This window comes from Podarcis pityusensis, assembly GCF_964106645.2.
Source record: "Podarcis pityusensis genome assembly, chromosome: 11".
NCBI classification, from domain to species: Eukaryota; Metazoa; Chordata; class Lepidosauria; order Squamata; family Lacertidae; genus Podarcis; species Podarcis pityusensis.
The window spans coordinates 21,216,969-21,224,788 of record NC_138036.1 but is presented as its reverse complement, the minus strand read 5'-3'; positions in this window follow the sequence as shown (position 1 = coordinate 21,224,788).

Sequence of the window (7,820 nt, the reverse complement as noted above, 5' to 3'; positions counted from 1 at the left end):
AGGAGAAAATGAAGTTGTATTGTGAGAGGCGAATATCCTTCCCAAATGTCAGAGTTACTGTGGGTTCTTTATAGCTTCTCCAGAAACAGCACTGAATAGTGTTGAGTGGACCCTGAGAAAAAGGTGTTGACATTTGACACACTGGCCTTTTCAACAAAGGTCAAACACATCATCTTACTACTTAATGGCTGTCTCCGTCCTGCCTAAGATGTTTCCTGAAGCAGGAAGCCTATGTGTGTTAACATTTCTAGATATATTATAAGCATGGCAGGATAGACATTAACAGCACATTTCTGTAGATGTCTCCTCAGAAGAAAGTCCCACTGGGTTCAATATGTCTTCCTCATCCCTCACATTGCAGTCTAAGGCCATTTTTTCTTGCCATTTTTTGTATACCTAGCCAATGTGGTGCCCTTCAGAAGTTGTTGGACTACAATTCCTATCAGCCCCAGGCCAGCATGGCCAATGGCCAGGGATGGTGGGAGTTGAAGTCCAAGGATAAGTGGAGGGAGCCAGGTTGGCTACCCACTAATCCATTCCTCTGCTTACACAGAAGCCCTGGTTCAGATCTCTGCAACAGATATGAATTTGCAAGGCTTATTTCTTGCACTTATAGTCTATTCAAGCATTCCCGACTTCAGATATTACAGATCTCATGAGAAGGTTGCTCTAACATACAATGGTACCTCGGGTTAAGAACTTAATTCGTTCTGGAGGTCCATTCTTAACCTGAAACTGTTCTTAACCTGAGGTACCACTTTAGATAATGGGGCCTCCTGCTGCCACCATGCCGCTGGAGCACGATTTCTGTTCTCATCCTGAAGCAAAGTTCTTAACCTGAGGTAATATTTCTGGGTTAGCGGAGTCTGTAACCTGAAGCATCTGTAACCTGAAGCGTCTGTAACCCGAGGTACTACTGTACTGGTTGTGCGTGTGACCAACTGTAGTTCAAAACCTGACCTCAGCCATGTTTTCACTAGGATCTAGGAGATCAGCAATCAGATCCTTACTCAACCATGAAGCTCACTGGGTGATCTTGAACTGATCACCCTATTTTAGGAATAACTTACGTACCTCACATGGTTGTTTTGGGGACAAAGTGAGAGAGGGAGTACCATAAGCCCCACCTTGAGATTACTGGAAGAAATGTAAATGCAATAATAAATACCTAAATGCAGCATCTCTAGTTCTGGACACTCAAATGTTCTAGATTTGTTATAAGATTTATTCCTGTTCCTCTGTGCTTCATTTGGGGGGGGGGGTATATGCATGAAAATGAAAACCCTCCAAGCATCAGATCCACTACCCAAGATAAAGTAATGTCTAAAAAGTGAGAATACAATACAAACATTACGTAATTGAAACGTATCAGTTATAGACACCATATAATTTAAAGGAGAGAAGGTTTTTTTTTAAATCTTGCTAGTGATTCTCCCCACCACTACCTTATTTTAATTATATGGTATGTTTAATATAAGGCAGAGTGTGATATTCTCCCACAGCAAGAATGCAATAGGGCAAGAGGAGAGAAGCTACTCCACCTTTTTAATGGAAGATGGAGCAAACTTGTTTTCTCCTGCTCCAGAGGTAGGACCCGAACCAATGGATTCAAGTTACAAGAAAGGAGATTCCAACTAAACATCAGGAAGAATTTTCTGACAAATCTTGAAACATGAAGAGGTTCCTCACTCTGTAGACCTTTGTGTGCAATAATAACCATTGCCTTTAATTTGGCCCAGAAGCTAATTGGAAGCTAGTGCAGAGGAGAGAGCATTGGATAAATATGCACCTTATATCTCATGCCTTTCGACAGATAAGTAATAGAATTCTACATTGAATAATCTATTGAAAATGAGTACTATATGTATGAAAATTTGCTTAATTTGCCTAACATACTGCCATCAAAAATTTGGGTATCTCTGGTTACTAAAAGTTGGAATTCTCTTGCCTCGGGATTATGGACAAACAGTGTTCCGTAAGTAGAATAATGTACTTAATGTACATTGAAGTGTGCACTAAACTGAGCAATCTCAGTTTATATGGAGATCATAGTGTGCACTGTTTCATACCAATGATGGAGGGAGAGCTTGGAAGGTGATTCAGATAATGTCCTTGGTAGTCAAAGTGATTGACCTTATGTGACTTTAGAAAGATCCCCGCTACACTCTGTAGTTCATATTCATTGGCTGAAAGAGAGTCCCTTCCATGCATGCAACTCTCCTTTCTGTAACAAGGTCAACTGTTAGCAGAGCAATGTGTTGCTTTGTATGGCTGCCAAGTTTTAATTGAAACGTTGTGATAAATTTCACTGCAAGGTCAGATGCTATTTTCTGGTTAAGGAGAGGTCAAGCTGGTCTCTTAAAGAACCACTCTTGGTTTTTATGGTGTCCAGTGATTTGTTCCTGGGGGTTGATTTACTGCATATATGACCCACTTACTCTCAGCTGACCTCCTCCAAAATTGTCAAGACAGGGGCTCACCCCTAGCCACTGGTTGGAAAAGAGTATTTTATCAAGCTGGGCTTCATTTTATTAGTGCGAAAATAGGTCTTACCAAATCAATAGGACAGGAAGCATTCACTTTATTGCTTTAGACTAGAAACTGCAAAGGTTACTTGACATAAACAGAGAGACCGACATATAGGGAAAATTGAGGTGAGTGAGAGAAAACTCACCACCAATAACTTCAGCAATCCTTCAAAAAAAAGGACATGGACATCTTTATATCTTTCCTTTTGAAACATTTAATTAAGTGATCTAGTTTTCTCAGGAAATACTTACAAGGGATACACCTTTACAGAGAGAAAATACAGTGAAAACAATGGAGAGTTTGTGTGGGACCACTTTGCAATTTCATTTAACATTTAAATGTGGGCCTGAAGAAGAACAGCAATGGTAATCCAATTTCAATATACTACAAGGAATCGGAACTTCAATGGGAACAACCAAATTTCAAGATTAGAACATTGTATTTAAATTTACCCACTTGCATTTGACTTGTCTTTGAATATTTTACTTATATTTGAATTTTTCAATCAAACTTCTCCAGCCAAACGATTCCTCTTTAATCTCCATTAACAATTCTCTAATCGCTAGTATTATAATGTGTAGGCTGCTTGTGTTTTAGTGTAGTCACATAAGGGTTACTCCTGTGCCCCACCTGCTCATATTTTGCGCCTGGCTGGAAGCCACGTTGGGGGGAATAATTGCCACCATTATCAAGAGCCAGAATAAAAGTCTGCTTGTAATAAATAAAGAGTCCTATCTTACAAGAAGGTGGTCTCTATCTGTAGTAGGAAGTGATTTATATTTTTATTAATTCGTCCTGATAGCCATAATGTCAATTTTGGTTTCTCAGTTTTTCAATTTAAAGTTCAATTCACCACATTTCTGCATCCATTTTGTGTGTGTCTGTGTTTAAAGTCCTTGTGAAAACCCATAAGCATTTTAGTGTGCATTTCTCCTGACATACATAATTTATGTGCAATTCTGACCCAATATACACATCTTTGCAAGCAATTCCCCCTAATACAATACATTCCTGTATGTTATTTTAATGAACAGTTACTGGATATTTACTCACAAGAAACATCTTGAAAATGCAATTGTTTTGCTAATGCTCATAAGCATTTGGTTACACAGATATTTAAATTTTCCTTCCTTTAAGCCACAGAAGGATAAAACCATTCCCTGAAGCAGGGACGCTAGACCAAGAACTCAATCAGAATTTGACTTGCTGCATTGTAAGGGAAGGGGAAAGCTAGAGTCACTTTGCAAGAGGGGTAAAAATGTGGTGAGGATTATTTCAATGGGTATTTGTGTATCCATCTTTAAATATCATCGTTGGGATCGCCAAAGTGATGTATGTGGGTGCCAGTGTGCCCAACAGTCTGTGGGTGGTCAGGTGGGTGGCAGAGGTGCAGCATCACCTCCGGGCTTCCAAACACAGTGTGTTGCTGGCATTTGCTGGAGGGGTGAGAGTTGGAGAACTTGGCATTGTGCCGGCACGCAATGGCAAGAGTGGTTCCACTGCGCAGTGCCAAGCTCCTGGCACCTCATTCCTCTTCCGGTGACCACCTGAGGCAAACTACAAAATGGCAGGCCTGCCCACTCGCCAGGGAAGAAAGGGCGAGTGAAGACCTACATGGGGAACAAGGGGGGAATAAAGATCTACATGGCAAACAAGTGGGGAGTGCAGCAGCAGCAATAGTGGGCAATGCATTTCTTAGAGGCCAGATCTGCTTCCCCTGTGGATCCTTGCCTCATGGCAGGGCTGTCTTAAGGATATGCGGCCCCGGGGTGCAAAGATTCGCCCGGCGCGCCCCCCCCCCCAGGTTGCCCAGTCCCAGGCATGCAGGAGAGCAGAGCCGTCCAGCCGCCTCAGCATCTTGCTGGCTTAGTTGCCCCCAAACTCATGGCGCAGAGCCTCCCGCAGCAGAAGAGCCCGCCGTGGTGCTCTGACTGACGGGCTGACTCTTCCCAGGACTCAACTCTCGGGCCCCGGATTCTCAGCCTGGCACACCTGAGAGCCCGGTGCCCGGGTGACCCGCACCCCTAGCACCTATGGGTAAGATGGCCCACCAAGGATCTCAGTAAATATTCCCAAATATCCACAATATTTGCGGAGCTGTTATTTCTGTTGCTCAACCTCTCCTACATACAAAAGGCCCACATTTCACTGGACATCTCTCTGTTCTGAATGGGGGGGTGCAAAGAGTTTCTTTCTGTGAGACAGTGGCTTGTGCGGGGATATGTCCACACCTCCCTTTTCTGATCTTTCAGATGTGGTAACTATTATATCATGCCTCTACAGTAGCCATTATCAGTTATGCCTGTGCTTTTTTTCTTAAAATACGTTTAGAGGTACTCTCATTTTCCTACTCGTATTGAAATACTGCCCCTCAGTGAGGCCAAACTTAGATTCATAATGTTTAGGGGTATGCGTACCCCTGTGTCCCCCCATAAAAAAGCACTGAGTTATGCCAAATTCTTAGGGCAGTCGTTCTGTGATGTACCACACTCTATGGTGGCCATTTTGTGACTGGTGCCCACAGTTCTTTCTCAAAAATCCAACTGTGCCTACTGGTCAAAAAAAGGTTGGCAAATCCTGCTTTATCACATTATGTTAACTGTCCTTAATGGAACAAACAAAATTCTATTCAGTGTATGGGCTAGAATCCAAACCAATACCTCAAGGATCACCTCTCCCCACATGAATGAACCCAGACCCTGTGCCCTCTCTGAGGGATGTGTAGAGGCTATTGACACAAGGAGAACCATTCCTTGGTTCCTGCTTACAGAAGTCTTGTCCCCAGGAGACATGCCTACTGCCTTCATTAGTTATATTTATACACCAGACAAAAACATTTCTTTCCCACCAGGCCTTTGCCTTTTAATTATCTGTGGCCTCCTTCAGTGAGTTGAATGTTTCAGTTCGGCCTTATAAAAATATGAATAAATTTTAATTTTACCCTGTTTTAGCTTCATGCTGGTTTTAATGTGTGTGTGTTTTGTAAACTGCTTTGAGTTATTTTTTGTAAAAAAAAAAGTGACTAAAAAGTTTAACAAAGAGGAAATAATAATAATAATTAGGTAGTAGTTAGTAGACTTTTTAACAGACTTGTTCATATAAATGGAGAAACCACATCCCATGACCTTCCAAAAATTAGCTAAGAAAAATTAGCTTTAGCTTCAAAAGAGGTTTGCCATAAGGCCCGAGGGGCTCATGTTTTACAGAAACAAGGTCCAAAACTCATTTTTGAGCATGGAACCTATTGCTCAATACTTTTAGCCACAGAATGCACGTTCATCGGTGGCAGAGTTTGAGATGCATCCAGCAAAAGATTTGACCAAAACAAGTTGAATTTAGCAAGCCAGCAGTCTCAAGTTCCGTTTTCTAAATGTCGTTTTCAGCAGCCACTGAAACATAAAACAAACGTATGAACAGCTTCATCACACGGACAAGTCTTTTAGAAAGGTAGGTGCCTGGGAGTTTCTTTTGTGCATTGTTGATTCTCCCCTCTTCGCTTCATTCTGCGCAGGACGAGAGTTGTCAGCCTTGTGGATGCAGCCCCTGCATCTTTGTGATCCTTAGCAGATGTCAGCTGTTTACAATGCACAGGTTGTTTTTGGCACTCTGGGTAATACACAGGAGCGGCCCTTCAGAACACAATTACTTTAGCTCTTTATGGCGGCTGATCAGCTCACAGTACAATGCTAATCAAAATAAGACCAACTGTTCTTTCCAGCATCAGCTGCTCAGCCAAGGCTGATATTTTGCCACTGAAACCAAGTCCCCCCCCCCACCCCTTTTCTTTTTGTTTGCTGGGTAATTAGCAGTAATGATGTCTTGCGGCTTGGCTTTGTTTCAGGGGCTCCAGCTTGTTCCTTTCAGATTTGGGTGGACTCGAACAGATAAACATTAGGTGGCCTCCTGGCCACAAGCATGGTGGCCTTCTTGTCGTATACACCAGCAGGCAATTCCATGCATAATTACCTGCCTCTGTTCTTCTTTCCACAAGGCAATAAACATACAAGCAGCTACAAGCAATTTCTCTCTGTGTCTCTCAGTGGAAGAAAAGAGGAAGAGAGAGAGAGAGAGACGGAGACAGAACTTCACAAATAAAGCATAGGAATAATACAAGCTTTTTATTTTATTTTTTTAAAAAACCAGCAATGTTGACCTTCAGGTTTTCAAATTAAATTATGATTCCTCCATCTCTAGATGGGGAAACATTCTGGATAAAGTTTATTCAAATGAATAGGGGGTGGGGGAACACCCCTAGGGACAAGCAATCTGATTGTGAAATATGGGGGGGAAATTCAATTACCCAGAGTTATACAGCTGAATGGCTTTTTCCTCCCTTTGTCTGGTCATCAAAGCTAATGTGACTACTTTAAACAAAAGATATTCAATTAAACAGAAATATTTTCAATGAACTGTAAGCCTGTAGGTAATTGGGAAGGTCAGGTACACATGTTTAGTGGGGTGTGTTTAGCAAATGTCTGCCTCCCCACCCCCCTCCATTTTGTAAATAGTATTTACTTATTTTTCTTTAATACAAGCGTGTAAAAATAAAAATATCATTTGGGGGGAAAAGAGAAAAGAGGGGTTGTACCCTTACCAAGCATATCTTCAAAGACGGCAATTAAACAGATTAATTGCATATTTTGAGAGGAAATGTTTTCCCATTCGCTCCCCATCTCAGCTGTACTAATTTCTATAAGAATTTGAGCTTGGATCTTACACTTCTGCAAACAGCAAAACAGTCTGGTGGTTCACAAAGCCACGCTGAAATATATTCCTTTTATTCACATCTCTGTCCTTCTCCTTAAACGTTTGGCTGTTCCTTGGCATTGTTTGTGCAGTTGATCTGGGGGGAAAATTAAGATTACTCCTACATAAGCTGAAGAGAATGGAATCCTTCCTCGATGACTGTAAACAAAAAAAAAATTAAAAATGCTTCATGCGGTGTATAAAACCACAGATTATACCTCCTGAGGCTAGTGGAATATAAAATTATACAAGTCTCCCAGCGTCTGAGCTGGCACTTTCAGATTGTGGGCACAATTCAACGGGCTCCTTTTTGACCTATAAAGTGCTTACATACCTCAGCTTCCTCCCCCCTTTTGTTTCATTGCTATCCCTGGACCCATCTAAAACCACCTACTTCATCCTGATGCCTTGCTGTTTAAATGTAAACAGCAAGAGTATTTAGAAAAGTGTTCTTGGAGGTTTTCAAGGAAATCTAGAACTCACGTGCTCTGAGTATTTTGTTTGCTAGGCCTGTCATTCAGCAACTAGTATAAGGTTTATCTCCA